Source organism: Pezoporus wallicus, unplaced genomic scaffold, assembly GCF_028554395.1.
Source record: "Pezoporus wallicus isolate ANWC-B61680 ecotype Strahan unplaced genomic scaffold, APGP_CSIRO_Pwel_v1 contig_865, whole genome shotgun sequence".
NCBI lineage: Eukaryota > Metazoa > Chordata > Aves > Psittaciformes > Psittacidae > Pezoporus > Pezoporus wallicus.
Genome location: NW_026636827.1, coordinates 1,444,852 through 1,470,008, shown reverse-complemented (window position 1 = coordinate 1,470,008; position 25,157 = coordinate 1,444,852). Strand labels below are relative to the sequence as shown.

The 25,157-nt window shown below is 38.8% G+C and overlaps 1 protein-coding gene and 1 long non-coding RNA gene across 5 annotated transcripts in view; one reads left to right on the top strand and one right to left on the bottom strand.

Moving 5' to 3' along the window:
• Positions 1-6,781: 6,781 nt before the first annotated feature.
• On the bottom strand, positions 6,782-11,139 carry LOC130595254 (uncharacterized). The gene is made up of 4 exons (XR_008971283.1): positions 10,881-11,139; positions 9,979-10,049; positions 8,505-8,605; positions 6,782-7,232 (listed from the first exon to the last, which is right to left on the bottom strand). It is a non-coding gene; the product is annotated as an uncharacterized LOC130595254 (long non-coding RNA).
• A 449-nt stretch (positions 11,140-11,588) lies between these two features.
• Positions 11,589-25,157, top strand: part of SPOPL (speckle type BTB/POZ protein like) — a 39,060-nt gene continuing 25,491 nt past the window's right edge. For 2 of the 4 annotated variants that reach the window (XR_008971282.1, XM_057401816.1), the window contains exon 1: positions 11,589-11,869. The gene's annotated coding sequence lies outside the window, so the exon portion shown is untranslated. Of the gene's footprint in view, positions 11,870-12,057; positions 12,181-25,157 lie in introns of those variants that run through there. The other 2 variants (XM_057401814.1, XM_057401815.1) reach the window with 2 other exon arrangements.

Sequence of the window (25,157 nt, the reverse complement as noted above, 5' to 3'; positions counted from 1 at the left end):
TTCTTGCAGGTACAATTCAACAGTCAGCAATAATGTACAAACAGGCATTCTTACAAGGTTGCCTGGGTCTAAAAAGAACTAACGAAGGCTTCATTAATCAGCATGCCACACTATATAACTGCAACTTCACTATGAACTAAAATGTTGCACTCTCAGGAGCACAGATTTTTCTCTTTTAGCATTATCCTTAATTACTCCCAGGAACCGTGCTGGCAGCACTATACTCTGAAGTCCTATGGTCAAGTCCTTGGAGGCATCCCTTATCTGTACAAATGTGTTTGCACAAACCTCCACTCTTCTTGTGTACTTTTTCTGAAAGTCCTGTTGCATATTTGTACTCTATTATTCATTGCACTGAGAAAAGAGTGAATAATATTGACCATTCAATAACTGAAATACTCTGATAAGAGGCTAACTGAATGTAAAAGAGTTTTCTATTTATTTCAAAGAAAGATATTGATAGACTTCTCTTTTTAAATAAGCCATCAGAAACACAGTGTCACCATCCACATTTTTCATAAGTAAATACAGTTGCCTCTGATAAGGAGCTCTCATGAACTAGCTGTTTTTTAAGTTCCTCTTGTGATTGCTCATTTAGGTAGAAAAAAGCCAAATCCCTAAGCTCAGGTAAAAGCACTTGAGGAAAGGTGCACATGGTTATGAGATAAGACCTATCCCCCACTATGCACATGAGTAGTCAAGGAACTAGAAGCAAGTGAAAGGTAATATTAACAGAGATAACCAGTTGGCAAGTACAAGGGAATTATTTCCCTTCACTGGAAAGGGGATTATTTTGTTAGCAGCTGGGATTCACTACAGAAAACAAGTCTGCAAAATTATTTATCTTTATCATATCTTGGATGATTATTTACAGTTTGCCTAGAATGAGCTTCCTATCAGACATTTTGAAAGTCAATTTACCTGAAACAGATAGCACTGATGAAGTAAAGGCACAGTTAGTTCTCTGTTAACTTTGGGGTTCAGTGTTAACAGTCCTTCCTTGAACTGAAGGAAGGCAGTTCTGAGCTCACAAAGGCAGAAGCTAGTGATGCCATACAGTGAGTTTAGGTAGGACCACATGTCTAGTTAAATAGTAGTTGGAAGTATTCAGAGGGTGTGGATCCTTCTGTTCCACATCAAAGGATGTGGAACATTATTTTCATTATATATATTGGATATACTTCCATTAAAAGCAGGAGTAGGCTCTTTACAATAGAACTGCTTCCTACAGAGCTGGCTTTTTATAGATGGATACATACATGTTTCTTAAAACAGTGTGGGCAAACCTTTATTTACAGCATATTAAGAAGCAGTAGAACATTCATTCTGGCACCAGCTCAAATTTCTCTTTATATTGAGCTTCCTCCTATATCAATGGTTTGCCTTCACGCCTGAAAATGTTCTTTATCTTCATCTGTGTGCATATATAGTCCACCGGGTAAAAAAAATTTGTCATTAGCTTTAAGTTTTCTTCAGGCTTTCTGCTTTCTCAGACAGTTTTGAAGCTATTTCTATAGACAAAGATCTATTTTCCTTCACTTTCTATACAGTTGTTCTGACAAAGATATCATACCAACACAAAATTTCCCCCACTGTTCTAGGCTTTGACTTAGCCTGTAACTCCAAGGTCTTAACATATGTGAAAGGTCATTTCCTTGCATAAAATCTTGGAAATAAAAACTGGTGTGCTTATTAGCACTACATGACTTTGGCAAAGTGTAACTAAGCTTGACATGAGAATTATCTAATGGAATTCTATAGCCTGCATTCTGCAGGTTAATTCTATTTATTTCTTCTTTTCCTAATTTAGATAGACAAATTCTTTTCCCAGGACCAGAAATAACACTTTGGAAAGCATCTACTTCTATAGGTTTCTTTATATTAATCAAAACATGCCACCATAACCTGTTTTCAGCATAGGTGACATAGGAGTCCTCTTTTTAATTGTAGATGGGAGGTTTTCCTCCAGTGGGTTTTGAGCTTTCTGGTTTGCTTTTTTCCACTGTTGATGCAAACTAACCACTTGCATACAGGTGCTGGAAAGAGGTTTCAGAGAAGCCACACTGGTGATAGTACATAGAAAAAATTAATCTCAGTAATGGTTGATGAAGCTTTGTCAACAAAGGCTGATCAAAGTACTCAAACTAAATCATCCTCTATCCAGATATTACAGAATTCATTAACTCCTTCACAGACTATGGGATGGAAAAATTAGAACAGATTTCTAGAACAACAGAATAGCAAAGCCACAAATCAAAAGCATGTCAAAGGCACTTTGATTAACTGAACTAGATGTATGTATCATGCCAATTGATCTCTCTTCTTCTTCTTGCCAGGTATTGTTTCTTGTCTCTCCAAATAAACTGACCATATTCAGCAGTGACCTTAAAATTACCATTAGGGAGCTATGACTCAGAATCTCATCATTCGATGTTTATGAGATCACAGCTTTCTTTGAATCTCTTCATTTTGAGGAGATGCTGCTGTCACCTTCTGTTATCCTAAAACTTGCAGGACTAAATAAGTTTTAGATGACAAATCTGATTTTTGACTGTGTTCTTAGAAGACATTCTTCAGCCATGATAGCCAATGACTTTGAGATAACACACTTCGAGTTCTGTTGGCAATTTAAGGTTGCTATCTGGGATGAACATATTTAACTTTTTTCTTTTTAATTAACTACCTAATGTGCTTGTAAAAACACCCTGAAACACTAAAATTGAAAGGATATATTACATTCCAGCTCCTAAAAACTGAAGTGCAAGCTATCAGTCCAGTCTGGTAATATTAGCTATCTGATCTTTAACACTAGGACTTACAAAGTAGTGAGTTCTGATGTATTATTTACATTTTCTGAATTTACATATAATATGTTGCAATTGTTCCATAGTAAATTCCTGCTTTTTGGATATGACCATTACTGAACCAGCTTCTATACCACTCTGGATAATTCTGTTGAAATCAATAGAGATACTCAGGCAGAGAACAGCCACAAGAAAATATCAGATACTAAACTTCAAGTATTTAATGTAAAGTGGTCAAAGTATGAAACAAGAAAAAGTCAAAAGAAATTAAAGAGCTCAACTCTGAGTTGCAAGAAAAGTGGACTTTTAATATATGTATGGGAAAACTATTGAAAATTCTATTTTAATTAACAGATACAGAATGAAATCTGCAAGCAAATAGACCATATCATGATGTATAATTACTGAGAATTTCACATCTTTCCAAATCAATGGTGTCAACAGACTGCTAAAGAAAAAGAAAAAAGCCACCTTTTGATAAAAGTGGGATTTTTGACTTTGTCTAACCGTAATGTGTGAGAGTTTACTGTATAATTTTCTTCACGAATTAACATTTGTGTTATGTAAATTTGGTAAAGGAGTTGAAAGCTAAAATCTCAGACGAAGTTTGCATCCAATTACAGTATTGCAAAATAATTCTAATGTTTTAGCACTATATATTTCTATGCCAGAGAAAATCTGACTCAGAAGACCATTATCTGACTTAAACTACCTTTTCCTGACCACCAATTTTAAGCTATCTACACAGACGAAAGATCTCCACCACTGACGGGTATGCTGTAGTCATACTACATTATTCATGAGTAGTTTTTCTCTAGGAATAGAATACTTCCATGCTGGCCTGTTGAATCCCAGAGCAAAAGGAAGCTCTTCCGCTTACGAATCATAATTTGTCTTCAGACAAAAAATTGCTTGCTAGAAAGAAGAATTAACTATATGAAAACATCAACAGTGCAAAATCTGTGCTAATGAGGACTACACTATTTAAAGCACACAGTGATATGTAAAAAGGTGTTCAACCCAAATAGATGCCAAAATAAACAGAAATAGGCAAGAAACCCCTATAATTGTATTAAAGTGAAAAAGTTAGCTACATCAAAATTTCCTATATTAAGTATAACTCCATTAGAAATCATCATGGAGCTGTTCTGTGTTTTCAGCACAGCATCTATCCTTCTATTCAAGCTTGGTATCTATCTTTACTTCTATTCATAACAAACAGTGAATTACTTACTATACAACTGTTCAATATTTCTTAGAGATGAAATTCAGTGAGCCCACATCTTTTCAGCAAAACACAGGAACCATTCTGCTTAGAAGAGTTTCCAATCGAAACTCATTGCACAGGTTATGTTATTCTTATTACTATTACATATTATTATATATATAAGAATTGCTGATTATATAGAGTATATGGTCTAGCACCCTTTTAAATTAACTTTATTTGAAGGATAGCTGCACCTTTAAATTTTAACTACTTAAACTTTATAAAGACCAGATCAAGTATAGGCAACAGTGATGAATAAAATTGTGTAAATTATAATTCTGGGGGGATGGTGAAACTAAAAAATTATAAAAAGCAGCCAGTAGAATGCTTGCATTTCTCAGAAAAAAGCAGGGGAAGAGGGAAGTAGTTTGTGGTTAAACAAAAATGCTGTTTCAAACACAAAAAAAGCATTTTTCATTAGGTTAATTAACCTTATGAATGGAGGTCAACTTATGTATAAAACATGAAAGCACTGAGCTTTCAGTTTAAGGTTTCTCCTAAATCCATTGTTTTTCATATGTACAAAAATTTGCACAATAGTGGGGAAAACAGAATAATACCTTTTTTTTTTTTTTCCCCTGAAATATGCAGAATGGATCAAAATAGGCAATTGCATGTGTACCTCATAAGTCCATGAGCAAATTATAAAATTGCATAAAAATCCGTAAATATCCAGTCACTTGTCCTGTATACTTGGCAGGTGTAAAAATAGTCATTACTGAAAGGACTGAGTGCTGGTTTACTTTAATCATTAATAAAAGTTAGATACTTAGCACTCCATGCTAAATATGTTAGGTTTGCAAAGCATGACAGAAGAGCTAAGTCCTACAAAACACTAAATTAGAAGGATTACTGGGATTTTACTCTGCATAGAGACAACTGAGCCAGGTCCTGTCATGAAAATCAAGAGAATTTGGAGAATATTGATGTTGAAAAGTACTTTTGAATAGTATAATTAAGGATTTTGTTTATCAGCTGGGAAGCAGGAAGTGATTTCCAAAGGCAAAACCACAGAATCTCAAAAACAAAAAGGGTAATGAAGTTCAATTTGTTTTCCTTACATTTTGAACTGAGGTATGCCTTAGCAACTTGAACTTCATTCAGCGAGGAATCTACTGATTCTTCTGTGAATCTATTTGTATTCTCTCTGAGCCAACTGAATCATGTTCAGATGCTGGTTTTATTTGAATTTGTAAGTGATGATGTTTGGGGCCCACGTAATATTCAGAACTCATGCTTGTTCTTCCCTTTATGAAAGTGACTTCTAAAAGCATTTTTGCAGTTACTTGGTATTGAAATGAGGAAAAGTGTATGCATTTGGCTTTATTATCAAATTTATGAGTACAAGCCACAAACCAAAATTTGCTATTTATTATTGCATTCTGGCGCAAAAAGAAGTTTCCAGACTCTCTCTAACAAAAAAATCTGTAGAAGGGTATGTGACTTCGTGTTTGATTGCTTTTTGAAGAGTAGAAGGTAGTAGAGGAAGAAAGGTTTGGCATTACACTTGAAAATACGGTTTGATTTTTATTGTTCTGTGGGAAATGAGAGGAATGTTGATTTGCAAAGAACTTAAACGAGGCTTTCTCGTGCTTTAGCAAGATCCAAAAAGAATCTATTAAATTTACCCCCAAAAGAATCACCTTTCCCACTTATAAAAATTTTACCATATCCAGGAATGTGTTTAGCTTCCAAGTTATGGTCTGAGAAACTGTATTTCTAAATAGATCTGAATAAAGCCCAATGGCTGTTTAAGTTCTTGTTTTTAATTGTATACACAGCCAGCAGTACTGATTCCTCTATTTAGACTGCCTATCAGTTTTCATTATGAAAAAAAGTCTCACTGTATACGTGTGTCAGGGGGAAAGGGTTCTTTAATTTGACAGAACTGTAAACATGTCATGATTGCATCAGGGAACATGAACTTGGAAGCCATAGTAGCTGTCAGTTATGTGTCTTATCGAGCATATATATATAATATATTAAAAGATATTTAAATATAAATATATATAAAACATATAAAAACATATCTCAAATAATATCACTGGTTTGCTACCTTATTTGTGATCTTCAGTGACACTGCAATGGCAGTGGAGTAGAAAGAACCTGGGGCACACGGCACAGGCACACAGTCATAGTTGTGGAGTTCTAGCAAATATGAATTCAACAACTTGAAAGCGCATGAAGGAAAAATAAGGAAAAAAAGGAAGATTTGTAGGGGTGGATGACAGAAAGGAATCTGGAAATATTTTTGGACAAGAAAATGGTGCTAATGTGTTAAAGAACACTGAGGAGGAACTAAACAAAGATCGTAAGCAATTTGCAGCCTGCCATTCTGCAAAAAAAATAATGCCATATAATGCTGCAACCAATCTCCAGTGAGTTTTCTGCCACTATGCATTAAAGAAATATTCATAGGAAGACATGATGCCTGCTTTGAAGCTATTACTATCTATTTTAAAACATAACAGTAAATACAGCAAACACAAAAAGAGAAACTGAGGGAAAGGAATATGACAATAGAAAGCAAATTCTATTCTATTAGTTTAAAATGCTATTAATATATGTGTCCCTTGAACTAAAAAGTCTTCAAAAGCTAAAATTGTGTGGGAAATGTTTGCTGCCTTGTGAAAGTTTCTCATGAAAATGTTTTAAGTATTTATTTTGAATGAAAGAAGAAAGAGAAGCTCACACAGAACAGCTGCTGAGCTAAGGCAAAGATTGGAAGTCCCAAGTTCAAGTCTCTGCTAAAATTTTATGCAAAGTATAAAAACAGAAGAACAGGAAAGATTCTAATTGTGTATCAGCCAGTAGCTCAGTGGTTAAGGTTTTATCTGTGATGTGAAAGTTGGGAGATCGAGACCTGAATCTGACTCACCCAACACTGGCAGGCTCTTTGCTATGGCCACTGGAACACTGCTTACTCATACATCACCCTCCTCCCTCAGAAGAAATTGCATCTTTGTTAAAACCTTTCTGCCAAAAATAGAATATATTTTACAGTGAAGGGTGATGGTTTCAAAACATGGACCTTTTCAAGTGAATATACATTCTGTTGAAACATTATTGAACAAATTCAGAGTCATAGCACTAACTTGTAAGAAATTAGTTGTTTGTTGCAGTTTAGCAGGTTTTATTATTTTCCTATTCAGGAAGAAAATCTAGAAGGAAAATATAAAAAGAAGTTAAGATTGAAAAATCAATCTAAATTGGGTAATGCCTTAACACTCTAGAATTTTAAATTCCTCAAAGAAAGTCAAATTCCAAAGCCACTATATTATGAAAAGACTAAATACTTCCCTGCTGAAATTTTATATTCTTTTAAAACTCTCCATAAAATTGTGATATTTATCAGCTAGATCATGGTTTGCATTTATTTAATGCAAAATCACCCATACATCTTGGCAATACATTTGCAATGCTGTCTACTTGCTCTTTTAAAAGTAAATAGGGTAGAATAAAATAAGATATTACGGATTTATCATGATTCCTCCAGAAAGTGCTCTCGTTTAGACAACAGACAGGAAAGGAAAACAGAAAGCATGTGACACTAGCAGAGTCTTGGGAGGTTTACCATTGATTTTGCTAGCACAAGTAAATAAAAATAATTAACTTGATTAAAAAAATAGATGAGATTAATATTCTTGTCTTGAGTTTCTTTCAAAAAGCTTATTTTAATGATATAAATGTTTGTGAACATTGGATATAAGAAGGAAATTCTTTCCTGTTAGGGTGGTGAGGCACTGGAATAGGTTGCCCAGGGAGGTTGTGAATGCTCCATCCCTGGCAGTGTTCAAGACCAGGTTGGACGAGGCCTTGGGTGATATGATTTAGCGTAAGGTGTCCCTGCCAATGGCAGGGGGGGTTGGAACTAGATAATCTTAAGGTCCTTTCCAACCCTAACAATTCTATGATTCTAAAACATTGCAGCCATGTGCTTACACACATATGCATGTGTGTATAATGCTTTCTTTCACCAAAAAGATCTCAATGAGGTTTATAAGGAATCTGTAATTAGGATATATAATTTCACCATTGAAATGTGGCTACCTATTGGGCAGAAAATGACTTCCACTTGTAACTTTATCCTGAAAATCATTTAAACGCATGTTTATATATGCAACTACTTTCCCTAAATCTGTGGGACTGCTCATATACCAAATACTTAAAAGAAGTCTATTTTACATGCTCTGAGGGTTAACACCATCATACATAGCAACTGAATTCAGGCAGTTCACCTTATATCACAAAACAAGGGTGAGGAAACCTGGTCAATAACCCAGAATAAATTCTCTCTTTCAAACAGAAGCACAGCAAATCTGGTATCTAATACACAGCAGACAGAAGTTGCATTTCAAAAAGTTTATCTAAGGTAAAATTCCCAACAGCCTGAAACTTGATCATGCTGATAGGACAAAGATTGTGTTGCTTACCTAGACTAGAGCACTTAAAATCTCCAAATACTAATCCTTTTATAACTGTATGTTAACATAGTTCCTTATTCTTTCTAGCAGCACATGTAAGAAAAATTATTCTATAAAGAAACCCAGAAGAATTATGGAAAGTCAGCCCTTGAGAAGATATCCAGATTGACATAGCAGCCTTCCAGTATCTGAAGCAGGCCTATAGGGATGCTGGGGATGGACTCTTCATTAGGGACTGTAGTGACAGGACAAGGGGTAACGGGTTAAAACTTAAACAGGGGAAGTTTAGATTGGATTTAAGGAGGAAATTCTTTCCTGTTAGGGTGGTGAGGCACTGGAATGGGTTGCCCAGGGAAGTTGTGAATGCTCCATCCCTGGCAGTGTTCAAGGCCAGGTTGGACAGACCCTTGGGTGGCATGGTTTAGTGTGAGATTAGCATGGTTTAGTGTGAGGTGTCCCTGCCCATGGCAGGGGGGGTTGGAACTACATGATCTTAAGGTCCTTTCCAACCCTAACTATTCTATGATTATATGACTGTAGCCAAGGGATATCATCAGTTGGACTGGATGATCACTGAGGTTCTTTCCAACTGAAATATTTATTCTACCCTATTCTCTTTTATTCTGTTCTAAATATGAGGGTTTCCCAATGCAGGATGGCACCACCACAGTACAGTGCAAACATTGCTCTGTCCCAGTGGAATCTGGGAGGAAAGAATTTCTACAACAGTGTTTTTTCTTCTTTTATCTTTAATCTCTTTTTAGACAATAAAGTAACATAGCACTTTCTCCCTAAAAACTCTGAAAAGTATAAATACTCCCAAGTTTCTGCCAGAAAGTACTGTATATTATAAGAGCATATTCTTGTGCAACCTCCTATCTAGTCTGAGAAAATACAGTCTAGAGCTTTCACTCTGAACCCAGGAAAGTTTGATCCTCCTCTGGTGTCTGACAAATCTTTGTTCTGTAGGTGTGCTTAATCTTTTCACCTTATCTTGTTTTTCTCTAATACTTTCTGTCCTGCCTAATTAGATTACAGACTTTGTGTTTGTCTCGTATGTTTCGTAAAATGCCTGGCATAAAGGGCCACTTACCTCAGTTGACACACCAAACGCTGCCATAATACAATTAATACCAATGCATCCTGATGTGACAATATATAATCCTAATGTGACACAAGAGGCTGTACTATACAGTGCACTTTAATTTAGCACTGAGGTGAGAAACAAGCTCAGGGTCTGAAAATGAGCACCCAAGGGGAGATAGCAGGAAATAGGACTGAGTAGTGGATGAAAAGTACAGGAAAATAAACTTCTGTTAAAACTGACTGGAAACTCCAGATCTGGAAAGTGGTAGCTGCTTTGCTTGGCAACCATCTACATACCCTTCTGTGGCATTTGCCCACACACACAAGAATAATATATATATATGAGAGTGAGCAAACGAACTTTTCAGCCCAAGGGATGCATGAGCTGTAATCTCACCTTCTGTCTGCTGACAAATATGCTTGTGTTTTTCACAGTTCCTGTTAATGATCCATCTTTGCAGACTTTTTCTAGAGGGGGATTTAAGGGACATGGCGGTTAGTTACCATATACGAAGGTTCACTTGGCTCACTGCATTTCTGGTGTGGTAAATTGCTCTAAATCATAAGATTCCCATTACAGACTCTTCAGTTACAACTAGGAGTACATCCCTGATTTCCAGTAGCAGAGACTGAATTCTATCTCATAAAAGAGTGGATATTCTTCACATTTGCAACAGTTGTCTCCAAGCACCGAACTATTCAGCTTACAATACCAAGAATCCTGTTAGTCTGTGCTCTACATGTGTCTCATACAACCAACAAAGATATACTGTGATTTCTTCCAAGTAAAGGGCCATACAAAAGGTAACAGCCTGGTCCCGCCCCGAGTATCCTGTTCAGCTGTAGGAAGTAAGCCCTGGTTGTGTCTGTAATGATATTTCCTACAAGAACTGGCTTAAAAAAAGACTCCAAACAAAAAAATGCTGAGCCACTTGAAAATACAGCTCCGTGTTGGGCAGGTTCCTGAAATAGTTCTCACTGAACTAGTAATATCAAAAGCAGTATGGCCCTGTCAGTGCATTTTTCCTTTGCAGGATGAATTATCCAGGGCTCTGTGCCTCACTAATGCAGCTGTATTGATTTTGAGACCTTGGTAGCTTGGGTATCTTTACGCAGCACAATGCTGTGTATATGTATTCTTAGCGCTCATTCCCAAGGGATGCAATTAGGGTGTCACTGAGTCTTAATTGTCTTTATAGATGGTATTTTCCCTAGCGCCCTGGCCATTAGAAAAACAAAACATACTGCTTATTTCCAACGCTCCACAAAGAAGTCTGCAGTACTGTATATGGAACTTACAATTATAACATCATTTATTTTCAGAAGCAACTAGGAAGATACGTCAATGATTTAGGGAAATTCATCCCACCTGGGCTGAAAGAAACAGATCTGACCGACAGCTCTCGAAACTGGTGGGTAGTGAACACATGTAGGAAGAACACAAGCGCCCCAGTCAGGGAGCTGTAGAGTGAAGGGCTCGAAGCCCACGCCTATGCCAGCAAGGAGCGCAAAGCAGATCTGTGCACCAGGTAAGATGCTGAGAACTCAACATCGGCACTGTAAGCGGGGGCGCAGTTACAGTGTTGGTTCTCGTCAGGTCCTGATACTTGGTAGAAGGATGGCCCTCACGAATGGCACTTTCAGGTCAACTTCAACTGAAACGGACAAATAAGAAAGACGTCCTCAGAAGCCCCATCTCCGCCCCGCAGCGTGAGTCAGCTGGTCAGTGGGGGTGATCCCCGGGCACTCGCTCCAGGACAGCCACCGAAAGCTCACACTACAAACCCCTTAGCTACCCCACCCCCAGCGCCACCCTTCCTCACCCGGAGCCCGGACACCACACGCCCTCCCCATCTCGGTACCCAAACAGCAACAAAGGCGCCGGAGAGCACCTCAACTATAACCTCAACAACCGCACCCCCATCAGCCACCCGCCAGCCCCCCCCACCCTCCCTCCTCGGGCGCCGCGAGGGAGAGGGCGGGACCGCGCGGAAAGTCCCGGATGGAAGCGGCACGGCGTGCGGCAGCGTGACCCCTCCCTGCCCGGAAGTGCGGCGGCGGCGGCGGTAGCAGGAGGAGCGGTGGCGGCAGCGGGGCCGTACAGGAGCCGCGAGGTACCGAGCGAGGGGGAGGGGCGGCAGCGGGTCTTGTCGCGGGCAGCGATGCGGCTCCGCCACCGCCCGGCCTCGCCGCATCCGCGTCCCGCAGGGCACCGGTGACAGTCACACCTTTCCCCCCGTCCCGGCAGTATGAGACCCGCCGCGCCTCCCAGCCAGCGCCGCGCTCCGGTACGTACCAGCCCGGGCCGAGGGGGTGGGGAGAAACGGGAGGGGAGCACTGCTGGGTGGCGGGGCGCGTGTGGGGGCAGGCCTTTGTTGAGCTCTCCCTTGTCCATCGCCGTGCCGGCGGGGCGGGCCCGGGTCTCCCTGCCCGGGGCAGCGACCTTACAGGGCCCTTCCCGTGACGGGGACCAGGGGTATTCCTGAGGGGCTGGGGGTACCGCTCCCGCTCCCCCTCAGCGCCTCGCCTTCGCGGTGGCGAAGCCGCCTCGGCCCGGGCCGCACGGACGGAGGAGGCTGGGGACTGGTGTTGCTTCCACGTATGTAATCCATACCTTGGGCAGGACGCGCTTCATAATGGGCTGTTGCAGGCCCTGGCATGAGTGCTTTCGGCTGCACGGTGCAGGAGGCCGTCATGCGAAACTGGCTGTTAACATCTTATTTTCTGCTTACACTCTTGGTGTTATCCTAAGCTGCAGTTTGTGGTGGGAAAGTTCACATCCGGGGGGAAACATAAAATAGGGGGTTTGGCTCCCTTCTTCGGGCCGCGGCAAACTTTTGGGAACGCTGTAGCAGCAAGTGAATAATGTTTTAAGAGCTCGTGTTTGATTCATCTGTGCTGTCTGCACCATTTTATGCGTGGTTAGGAAACGGCATTGACTAATAGTGGTTTTCACCTGATGATGTCATCTACCCAAATTCACAGCAGTATGGTGAAATTTGCATCATAAGGCTTTTTGAGAGCACAAGTAGTTGATAAGGAGCATAGAGAATGGAAAAAGGCATAACAAAGAAACAACGTGATCTTTTGATGAGTTCACGATCGTTTTTTAATTGCAGTATACTAAAATCAGCTAATTTTAAAATGTAGCTTTGCTTTGTGAAGGTATTCTTAGCTTGTTTTGTAAAATGGTGTTGAGAGTTATAAAAATAGTGTTTGAACAAAAAGGATTGTTTCTAACCTCCTGCCGGGGAGAACAATCTGTGAGAGTCAAGCTGGGTCATTCCTTATTCTTATCAGTTCTGCAGAATGCATTATTTTGATAGATTTCCCATATGGTTAGAGGAATTTGTACCACAGTGGTGCTGAAGCTGAGCCATTTGTATGATGGCCAAGGCATTTGTTTAACTGCTAAAAAGAAAGAAAAAAGAAAAAAAGGTTTTGTTCCCTTTTTCAGGGTTGTGGGGCTTTTTTGTTGGTGGTTTTCTTTTATTTTTTTTTTCAGTTTTTTTTTAAGCATAAACTTTATTATTTATGGAAGTAAAAAGCCCATTTTAGAGAGACGCTTAGCAGTCACTGTCACTTCTGAAAGTGTTTTACCTGGCTTCCTTATCTGGGCCTTCTGGGATGTGTGACTAGCACAAACATAAATTTGTGAGGGATTTCCAGTGTGTGTCTACTGCACAGTATTTCTCCCCACTCTGTAAGTGGATGCTTGCTCAGGAAAGGGAAAATAATTTCTAAACAATACGCCTTTTATGTTTAAAGCTGCAAACATGGCAGACTTTGGTACATCACCAGAAACTACTTTTAACTCTCTTCAGGAAACCTGAGATTTTAAATATCCAGAAATATCCTTGGTGTTATATTGCCTTGAAACAGCTTTCTGCCAAACTTTTAACTTCAGTGCTTTACAGTCTGCTCTTAAACTGTCAGCAAAAATAAAGCATTACATTCTGAACTTGCATAGGTGTTGTAAGCTACTTGTTGCTATTAAAAACTTCAATACGCCATAGACAAATATAAAATACATTTGAAAACACATAATTTTTTTCTTGGCCTGTTCACCAGTTTTAGTTGTCAGTACGTACAGTTTACTGTTTTTGGATTTTCAGTTGAAATAACATATTAGAAAACTTCCTTCCCCCCTCCCCTTTTTTTTTTTCTCTATGCTATTTTTATCTGCTAATTTTGGGGCCTTTAAAAGTACCAAACACAAATATACAGGAAAGATAAGGAAACCAGTTGATATGAACAGTAGAAGTTAAAATGGAAAATAAATAGCTGAGGACAGCAATAGGTAGTGTAGTTACAACTTGCATGTGGATCTCATTGACTTACCTTTTTATTTACCTTTCCTTGTTTGTTTTTTTTTTTTGTCTGCATTTGTTGTTTTCACGCTCTTTCATAGAGTCTTTTCACAATTCTACCTATGTTCTCTTTATATCTTATGCTCTTGTAGAAATGATTGTAAATAGAAATATTGAATGTCACCTGCTTCTGGGGTATGCTCAGAAGTAGGCTTCTGTGTGTGTTTGTCATGATATAATGAAACCAGGATACTCTTGCCAAAACTACACTAACCCAGTTTGGTTGGTTAGTTTGGTTTTTTAATTGTTTTTCTTTCTGTTGAGAGCAAGTGGATATTTGTGGTATTTTCTCTCACAGTTTTTGTGGCAGGCTCACAGACTCCTTGTAGGTATTTCTGTCTCTTTGTAAAAAGAAGTCTACAACATGCTGCCCTTTCTGCTTCCTGTGTATTTAGCAAAACATGGTTAAGAGTAAGGACATGTCAATGAGATTATTACACCCATAAAAAGCAGTAACCTAATCTTGTAATGATAAAATAATGTGGTCTTCAAAATACTGCACCCTGGATTGGACCATGAAGATGTTGAAAAGTGTCAGCGGTGCTCCCTTCCCACCTTATTTAGGCCTTCCTTCACTGTGAATGTCAGAGCACTTTGTTGACAGTTAGCTCTTCCTTAACCATCTCTGTTGTATTGACTGTCACACGGCCAACTGTTGTTTTACTGATGTTATATTAACTTATGTGAATTGCATAGCTTCAGAAGTCTACTAGTATCGTGAAGCTGAAGGGGCCCTCTCCTAACTGCAGAGGTCACTGGACTGAGGAGGAAGAGCATTTTGTTAGCCGCATGGGCTCTGTGTTTTGTTGTATATGTCCTAAACCTTGCATTTTTAGGATAAAATGGAAGGACTTTGCCTCAGTGGTTGTCTAGTAGCTGCACCATCATGCCAGAGATTTGCCTTCCAAGAGACTTTCATACCTTAGCTCATGATTCCTTTTCCTCTCTGTAAAATGCGTGCATATTCACAAGAGGCTTCTTCCTTGCTTTGATTTCTTGAGAAACTTTCCAGTTTGTCCTTATGACACCTTTTTTTTTCAATTACTTCTTGTTCCACCCAAATCAAAAGGGCTCCCACTGGTACTGTCCCTTCAAATGGACAGTAGGAAGTCTCTCCTTCAGTTTGTGCTTTGTTACTTACAAGAGATTGTTGCAACTGTGTGAGGGGTGGAGGTACTTACATAGTGCAATGCAGATGCCATAGTTGTTACTGAGAGAAGATGGTCAGCCTAGTTCAGTGGCTTTCTTAAAGCAGTGTGTATACTATGTTATAGAGTGTGTGTTGTTTTGTGTGTTTGAAATGTTTTAGCTATTCAACTTTGGTGGGGCTAAACTTTAGCAGAAGTTCAGTGTTGGAGTTGAGATTAAACAAGAAAAACTCTCAAGTCTCCTGGTTCCAGTTTACCTGAGTTTAATAGCTTCCTGATGTGGGTGTGTTAACCTGGTTTAAAATGATTCTGTATCAGCTGTAAAGGGTTGTGTTTTTTTGGTGGTGTTTTTTTTTTTGTGTGTTTTGGTTTTTTTTTGTTCTTTACAGGGAATTGCTTTGCAAGCAGGCATGTTAGCTGTCAATGTTGTTTGCATATAGCATTTAGGAAATGTAGTGGAAAGTGAGATATTCTTGCAGCTGAGTCAGAAACTTGTTGGCATGGAATAATCTAGAGACCTCTCATGTACAAATTCCTGGAATTAGATTACTTATCCTTGATGCTGCCTTGTATCTCCCATATGGCATTTATCATTTGATTTTTTTGTGAAAAGTATCACACTTGCCACTTTTCATTGGTTACTTGTCTTTTTCTTTCTGTGGAAATCATCCAAAATAGGTGACATAAAACAAATGTAATATGTTATTTCAGGCATTTGACAGTTTTTTTCATGAAAAAAAGCTGCTTTCTTTCCCATGCTGATTATTCAAGGATTAAAGATGGACTAAATGATTTCAAAGTGGACTTTTTCTTTTTTTTTTTTTATGTAGTGTGGAATGCTAGGTAAAAGGAGAAAAGGGTTAGTGTTCTCACCTCTATAAAAGAGGCTGCTGCAGGTACTTGTAACCATTTTATTTTTATTTTTTTTTAGTATTAGAAGTGTCTAAGTGTGCTCTCCCTTGATTTCATTGCTGAATATATGGAATGAAGCTGGTGAATTTGGGAGCATTTTTAAGATGGTAATTTGCTGCTTGTGTGTCTGTGAGGGTTTTGGTGGTGTGGTGTTCTTTTTTTTGTTTTTGAGACTTTCTTTTTTTTAAGTTCAGATCTCAGCTCAGTTGATATGCATTATTTGAAGCTGTAGTTTGATTGTACTCTTGCTGTAGGATTGTTTTAGAATAGACAGCTGTTGAGCCTTTAATTAGTGGTACTTTGTCAATCGAGTAGTGAACAGTCTGTCAGTTCTGCCTGCCTTCATCTATGTGACATTTGCTCTTTGCACTATATTGTGACTTGACTTCTTAAGCAGTTCAAGGGTGAATTATCATTTGATGTGCAATTTAACTGGCTGCTTTATAGAAAGAAAAAGTAATTGAGTGCCAGGGAGAAGCTCTTGGCGTAGGCAGTGTTGCTGCTTATGGAATAAATGTCTCCAGCAGTTGGGAAACTTCCAAAGTTCATGGGGTGGGAGCCTCTTATTATTATACCTGCCTCTGTTGTGCAGTGGAGATCACTGGGTGAAACTTGGGAGGCAATGTTAATGTTTATCCCCTCCCAAGAGCTCACTTACCAGTTGGTCAAGTCACTTGCAAAAACAATTCATAAGTAAGGTTATGGATGCAGAAGAAAGGAATCGGGGGCAGTGATGACTTGCACTTGATTTGTTTCAAATGACTTGTTTACTTGTGTATTAAATGCTTTGAAAATTAATTAGGCTTGTGTGTCTTTAGAAGGGTTTGGGGTTAGTTGCATCAGTTGTTGCTTCCTGAAAAACTGAAATTGCGTGTAGGTGCCGAACTCATTCTGGCCTGAGGAATAGCTGGTATAACTTTCTCCTCTGGTGTCATACTTTCTAGTTCTCTGTTCCCTGCTGATGACTTCTTTGGAAAACTACTTGTCCAAAAAGTTTTTATTTTCCTGGCTTTCTTTATTCATATTCAGTTTCTAATTGATGGGTCTGTTTTCTCCATCAGCATGGCCTGTAGCCTGTGAAGGACAACCGTTTTCAATATACAGGGATTAAGTGGAAAAAAACCCACTGGTTTAAGTAGAAAAAAAATCTAAATATAAGTAATTTGTTGCTTTGATTGCTTAATGTATGAATCTAATGATCCAGATTAGCTAGCTAATAATTTCTTAATGCTCTTTAGAAGATGCACTTGTTTACTGTAGGAGGCATCTAACACAATGGGGCTCTGAATTACTCCATTTGTAGACATTACCTCAGCAACAAAACAGCGCTCTTTGATGGCATTTTTCCATAAATTTTAAAACATATGGAAACTTGTTAACAGTTTAATTTCAGAGTCGCTTGTTTGTAATCAAAAATCTTGAAGATAAAATCAGAACTGTTTTGTAATGAATTTAGATAACAAGTGCTTAATATAGTTTGCTTCAGCTTCTGGGAGCAATATACAACGAAAATATTAAGCTTTAACTCCTTTCTATAGGCAGCATATGCACCAGTGGTCACACTGATATTTACTTGTGAAATCGATTAACTGTTCTTGTAACAGAGGACAGAATACAGTCATGTCAACTAATGTGTTTGTGGTGTGCGTGAAATTAATTGCAGCAGTTTGCATACATACCTATTTTAAATGTGGTTTTTAATGCATTTGGAAAGTTCTGCTTTGTATGAACTCGTTTAAAGATGTGAGTCATACTACTACAGTTCTGGAAATGTTAAACGAGAAATCAAATTGTTTAAAATCCCTTGCTGCTTTGGGTAATTGTAGGTTAATATAATACGTTGCTGTATTGAGTGTTGAAGTTGGTGTGATCTTACTTGTAGGTCTGGTACTGCATTTGGTGTGTGGTAGTTTCAGAGGAATAGAATGTATAAAATCCAGCTTCAATGTTTTTTTGATCTCTGCAGAATATATCAAGGTACATTTTGTTTGTTACTTCTGTGCATATAGCAAACAAACTTTTAAAATTTAAAATTGCAGCTGAAGAATATTTGTGTTGCAATGGGTGATTTATAAGAAACTGAAACTTACACTGAAGAAGTTTGCATAAAGACATTTTTTGCAAGATTTACAAAATAAACCAGGCAGGTGGTTGATCTGAGGGGAAAACAAATAAATGAAGTAAATACATCTGGAAGGGTTGAATTAATACTATTACATCCTGTGAGAGGCTTCTGATTAGGGGAGTTCCTGTGTTGCTTATCAGTGATGTTTTCCTGAAGTATGGCTGTTCCCTTAAAAAAATTTAAAAAGGGGGGGAGGGGGTTTGAGGGGATTGGGAGGGGGTTAGGAGTGGGAGGAAATCATAATACAAGTAGAAGTGGAAGAAAACCTTGCGTAGGCAGTAGCCTGCTTAAAATTTGTATGTGGTAAGCTTTGTACCCATAGTTAGTTGCTATGATTAGTTGTATTGATAAGATTATCAAGCAAAATTAACGTTTATTCTGTGATCAGTAGTTTGGAATATTGAATATTGTTTCACAGACCAGGCATCATTTTTTAATAATTTAAATACCAGTTTTATTTGGAAATGTGCCACCTCCTCCAGCAGTTGTGTGACTCTGCTCACTGAGTGGTGGTGAGGAAAAAATACGTGGCAGTAGAACCATCTAATGTTATTCTGGGTAACTAATAAATTATAGTGTCTAAGCTTTCACAGAGGTTTCCAGAGTCACTTGTGAAGATGGGCTCATCGCTTGGTGTTAGCTGACTTTTTGATTTCCTGATATTAAGTTGCATTTTTAACTTGTTTTTTTTTTTTTTTTTGTGAAAGCAGTATTCTGTGGCTGAACTGGATCATCAGGATGATTCACAGTGCGGTTGTGTCTCCTGAAGCGAGGCAAGAAACGGCAGACTTGCATCTGCTTTAGGTCTGCCTTATTTGACAGCACTGAAGACGAAACAATATTATTTGCTTGCCATAGCAAGTGGAGGACTTTGCAAGCCCAACTGTGCTAGGGTATCAATAAAGAGAGGAGGAATGTTAGGTTATTTGAGCATAGATGTCAGTGGGTGATGGCCTCGGTGGTCTGCAGCCCGTGCAGCACAATTTTTGGGAATAGCTTCTGGTAATAAGATGGCTACGTGCAGTAGTAGTTCACAGTGTGGTGGTTTGTGGAGTATGTTGCCAGCAAGAGCTTCTCAAAGGCAGCTGAAGCAGGTTATGAGAAGAGATTTTGGTGTGATAGAATTTACCACCTTTTTATCAACCCTGTTGGTTTTGTCAAGCTAAAATCTGCTTAACTCTTCCCAGACTAGCCAGGCCACTCTGACAGCCCTGTGCCATCCCGTTTGCCTTACTGTTGTTTTTAAACTTAATTAAACATTACCTGCAGAGGGACAAACTGATGGCACAATGAGACTGTGCTGGGAGGTGAGGGGAATGTGGGCAAACAGCCTGTTTGACAAGGTGCGAGTTAAGATTTTACACGTTCATGCTTTGGTAACTAGGGCTTTTTTGCAAGACAGCATTTTTCCTATTCCTTTGAGTTTTAATCCTCGGAGAGTTTGCACAAGCTTTGTTAGGTGAGTAGGTGATGTGTGTTATCCTTTTCAAGAAAGATCTGTAGGGGGGAGCCCGATACAGAGTAACCTGCACCATCCCCTGTTCCCTTTCCCTCTCATCCTGTGTTGCAGTCCAGGGTTGCAAATAGAGCAGTGAGTTCTGCCACCTCAGCGAATGTAGAAGCAGTGGGGTTTGCTGTTGCGAAGCAAGAAGTGGTTATTGCTGAGTAGTCTTGTGAAGCATTACATGTTTCTGTGAAAGTTGAAAGCTACTGAAATCTTTTAATACTCAAACTAATTTCAAAGAAGTAACATTTGCGTGAAAGAAATGTAAATACTGCTTTTGGTCTTGGGACTTACTCTTTCTAATCTATAAAAGTTTACAGCTCCTGAGTTTGATCAATTGGTCTTTCTTAAGAGTTTTGAATTGCTTTTGTTGTGGAAAACGGTATTTTAAACAGATTGTTTTGGAATTGTTTTTAAATCCAAAACAAAACAATCTCAGTGGTTTTGAAACAATAGGAGAAATTGTGTGTCTTTAAACTTCAGAAACCAGCCTCTATTGGACTGAAGTTGGGAGCTGGATTCAGTGATTCTTTATGGGTCCCTTCCAGATGGAGGTATTCTATGAACTTTTAGGATTTTCTTTTTTTACCTTTCTGGGTGTGAACTTGTTTTGCTGCAGGCTGAGACTGCAAGTCAAGTTTTGATCGCCTTGATGGCTTTTGTCAGGTTCTCCTATAGCTATGCTTTCAGAGATTCCTAGTTAATATTCACTAAAGCAAGGGAGTGTGCAGCTGTACCTCTTGACCTACCTGTCTTTCCTAGGGTGTTGTCTGATCAGCTGGTGAGGATGAAATTTAATACCCAGTCCACTGAAATGAGTTCAGTTTCAAGACTGTTTTGGGTGAACTAGCATTGAATGCAGTTTAGTCCTCTGGAAGAATTGAGTTTTGGGGTTTGGAGCTTATGTGTAGGTTTCTGTTTTTTTTTTTTTTGTTTTGTTTTGGTTTTTTTTTCTCAGTTTTCCAGCTCATAAGTATCAGTTGTTTTTTTTTTGCGCAGTCTAATACACTTTGTGACTGGCCTGGTACAAGGCATAAGATGATGAGCTGTATGAACTGTACCTCTCACAAACTCACCACAAAGGTGCAGCCCTGTGCGCAAATGTGTCCACTGTTTGCCATGATAGGTAACACTGCAAGAAATGAATTATCAAAAGCCCTCCTGGTAACATTTGTGAGCTTTTGGCTGCTGAAAGCAGTTTTACCATTTCAGTGTGGACTTTGCAAGTGATCACCATCTGCAGAGGTTAATGAGGAGAGTATTAAGCTGCTGTTGCACTTTACAACTTCTCTGCAGCAAATGAAAGCATCTGTCTCCAGAGAGTGTAGTCCATTGCTTTTCACAAATCTTAGGAATTTAAAAAGAAAGGAAAACCAAGACAAACCACCCCAAACTAACTGAATCTGCTGGAGAAAGATAGTTTTTGTTACAATTTGAAGTCAGCTTTCCATTGGTTTTTACAGATACTTGTTTCATGTGCAAAATTGAAAGCCAAGATTAGCATTTTCAGTTTGGTGAATTCTGAATTGTGTGTAACTGAAGTATTTAGGGGGAAAAAAAAGTCTTCACTAAATATACTTTAACATGCCAATGATTTCTTTGAGTAAGAGTAATAGAGTAAAACGAAGGACGGGAAAAGATCACTTTGGCTGTATACCAGGAAAAGCCCCAAACATCAGTAGGTTATTTGAACAGAATAGTTTTCCAAGTGGAGCTGTGGTAGAAGTATCCATCTTTTTGGGTCCCATAAAACTAGACTGGTCAATGAAATTGAAATATGCTGTAAGAAATAGTACTGCATTTCTTCAGGGAAATGCATAGATGACTCCCATAGGGGATGGTCTAGGCTATCTAATAAGGGGCGCAGTGGGTTTCCTATAGTACAGAACAATAACACAAGGCTAATGCTCTGGGGTATTATTAATAAGCTTGGCAGATGTAAACTAGACAGTTACAGTTCAGTCTCTGCTGGGCACTATGTTTTATCTCAGCTGAGGTAAAACTCAACTATATTTTTCAATGGGTTGGGATAAGGAATAAAATTCAGAGCAAAGCCTGAAAAATGCATGTACTCAGCTTGGCAGTTTTTACAACTAGGTATGATCATGCTAATTTTGAACTGCTGACTTCAGTGTTATTAGTTATAGCTACACCACCGTACTCCTGAAAAGTTGGACATTTCACATGTGCTGGGTTTTGCCTGGCTCTTCTTTGCTGGGGCTCTTCTGCTGGAACCCCTTTGTGGATGTGCTTTTAAATTCTTGAGTCTTAGTTGCAGCTATTTTAAGATGTCTCTGACCCCAGCTGCCTGCTCTATCTCTGCTGGAGCTTACTGTCCCTGGAGTAGGGGTGACGGGGATGAATATGTAGTTCCTCAACTGTCACAGTCCCATCCAGGGTTAGTGTTATTTCTCACTGGAGAGCTGTGGAGAGGGTTATGAATTGGCTGGTGATGTGGTTGCTGAAGTGTTTGTGTGTTTCTCCTGGCAGGGCAATAGCTTCCAGCAGCGCTGCGGGCCTGGCAAGGGTGAGATCTTCAGTGTGAAGCACACAGGAGAGCCAGAGCTTATGATTTAAGCCCCCAAACCTGATTTAGGTTGGTACAAACTTGGTTGCTATTGTGTGGTTCAAGAGCAAACTTAGATAAGCGTTTTTTAATACTATGTCCTAAAAAAAAAGTCCTCAAATTCTTCCTTTTAACTGTTAATAGATCTCTCACTTCTTCAGTTAGGGTTTTCCTGTGTATAACCCAACTGCTGTTCCCTTCTGCTTGCCCTAAAAAGGAGACAGTTCATATGTTAGAAGTACTACAAATACGGAATGTAGTATATCCTTAACCTGTATGTTTTCTAATTTAGGGGGTGGATATATATAACTGCAATTGTGTAAGTGTTAGTAATGCAGTTAAATGTTGCAGTGATAAGGATTAAATTAAGTAAATACTGAACACTGTATTTAAATTGTGTAAGTATATTTTGAGTATGTTTCCAGAGAAGCAAATGATGATACTGAAAAATTGTCAGCAGGGTTGGAACTAAATGATCCATAAGGTCCCTTCCAGCCCAAACCATTCTATGGTTATATGAAATTAGAAAACTGCCTAAACTTAATAGACCTTTCAAATGTTTGTCGTTTTTGTTGTGTATCATATAGCAGAAAATTTAGTTTAATCATTAGCTATAGGAAATATGCAGCAACTCTTTCAAAAAGATCAATTGTGAAGACATGCAAATCATGTTAATTAACAAACAGTCCTATCTTTTACAAAGTTTAGATTTTTTTGCGTACTTACTAGTAGACATCTTACAAATTTTTGTAAGTATAATCAGCTTACTACACAAAATCTTAAACAGGGAGGAAAACAAAAATCACTTTGATTGGATATTCTAAGTCTCTGAAATTTGGTGAGAAAGTGAATCTTTCTCCTGTGGATTTGATCAGCATTCAGGCCCCAAGAGTTTCATGCCACTGGATAGGCATGACCCAGGTGATGAGTGGCTGTTACACAAATCTTTCCATGGCCAAGGAGAAAGGGACATGGCTTTCTTGGGTCTTAAACAGTTTGGCCTTCATAAGTTGGTGCTACCTAGAACTGTTTGAGTCAGCTGGAACGTTGCTTCGGTTAGAGGTGCAAAAGTAACTTTGTGTTGGGCCTTATAATGTCTTTCACTTTATATTTAACTATTTTGATATGGTTTGTTCTCCGTCTTTAGCTTCATAAATGTATACTCTCTCACCCAAGAAGTGATAAAATTCAGTATTTTTCCCAATTGTTTGACTCTGTAATTTAAAAACCAAAACTGATTCCTTGAGTAACAAGTAACGATAGGTAGTACTATATATGATACTTACCATTCAAATGGAATATGTAATACATACGTGAGGTTTCTTGGTATGGTAATTTTTTAGGCTTTCCTTATAGATGACTAAATGATATTAATACCACTCACTCTTAGACAGCAATTTACTCTTAGTTTTTGCATTAGCTGTTAAATGCTTGGTGTGGTTTGCTGGATAGAGATATTTGATGTTTCAGTCACAACAAGCTCCACAGCCTCTTTCTTTGTGGAGACTGCTGTCATGGTTTGGAACTGAACAATGACATTAATATTAAATGTTGCTTTGTTGCCCAGTTTCTGGACAGGACATGAGAAGAAGTCTGCACTGTGCCAGACTCACTCATGTGAGTGTATCCCTTCCTGGAGGGAGGGATGTCAAAGAAAAGAGGGTCAGCAGGAGCTGATCATCAAGTTCATAATGTGCTTTCCTTCTCACTCTTGAGGGAGCAGGACAGGGTCACTGGCTTGCTTGGTGAACTGATGTGTGGGTTAGGTTCTGGCAGGCTGGATTTGACTTTTGGGGTGTGTTGGATACCCTGCAGAAGACTGTTTAGCTGTTCCTGCCAGTAATTTGCTGACTGTAACACCTTATTGAAATACAAAGATAAGTTATTCCTATGGTCAGTGGTTAACATGTGCACCTGGTTGTGTGCACTTGCTACACTTTCATTATTCTGAAAGAACTGTTAGGATATAGTTACCCTGAGCTTCTGCTTTCAGATGTGGGGGCTGGCAAAAGATCATGTTAACACTTCAGACAAATATTCAAATAGGTTTATGAAGTGTTTTGTAGGTTTATTTTGGGGGATTAGGAAACTCCTCTTTGTGTTCATATGCATGTGGTACTTTCTTAATGAGCTAGTAATTTTTTCAGTGAAGGTGTTGAGATGATTCCAACACAAGATGTAACAACCTGGGAATGTGTTCTTGTCTAGCTCTAAGAGGTTGAAACTATTTAGAATAACATGGACAAGTACTCAATTTTTGGGAAAGGAAGCAAGGTAATGTTTTCTGGAATTCATGTTCTGTGGATGTATGAAGTAGCTTTGAATCTTAAGATCTCTTAAAAGTTATGAAAATGGAGAGCTGATGCAGCTTTTGATGAAATTTAGTGTAAATGCTTTATGGAGGGTAGCCCATGCTTTCTTTATGCTTCATGTGCAGGTAATTAATGATAATCAACTTACGTGGCTTGAAGCTTAACACAAGTATTTTTTTTGACTAGGAGAGTACTTTAGTTGATTCCTGAATAAAATGTGCTTTGAGAAATCCCTTCTTTTGTCATCTGTGTGCCTTCAAACCCACCACTGCTCTGCAAGTGGTACCCAGCTCTGTGAAGATCCTAATTTAACTGGGACCAGTCTACTTGGCAGAGTGATTAGCAGGTAAAACCAATACCTTCCTAAAGAGACCAGTACAGGTGATAAGCCCATCATGTTTGGATTAGAAATTACAAAGAAGCTCTTCCTTGTGAGGGTGCTGAGGCACTTGCACAGGTTGTCCAGAGAAGCTGTGGCTGCACCATCTGTGGAAGTCTTCAAAGACAGGTTGGATGAGGCTTTGGGTAAGGTGGTCTAGTGGAAAGTGTTTCGTTGTTTGGGGTTGGGGTTTTTTGAAGTTAGACAATGAAAGTAGCATCTCAGTGAGTAAAATCATCACTGACTGCTGCACTGCATTC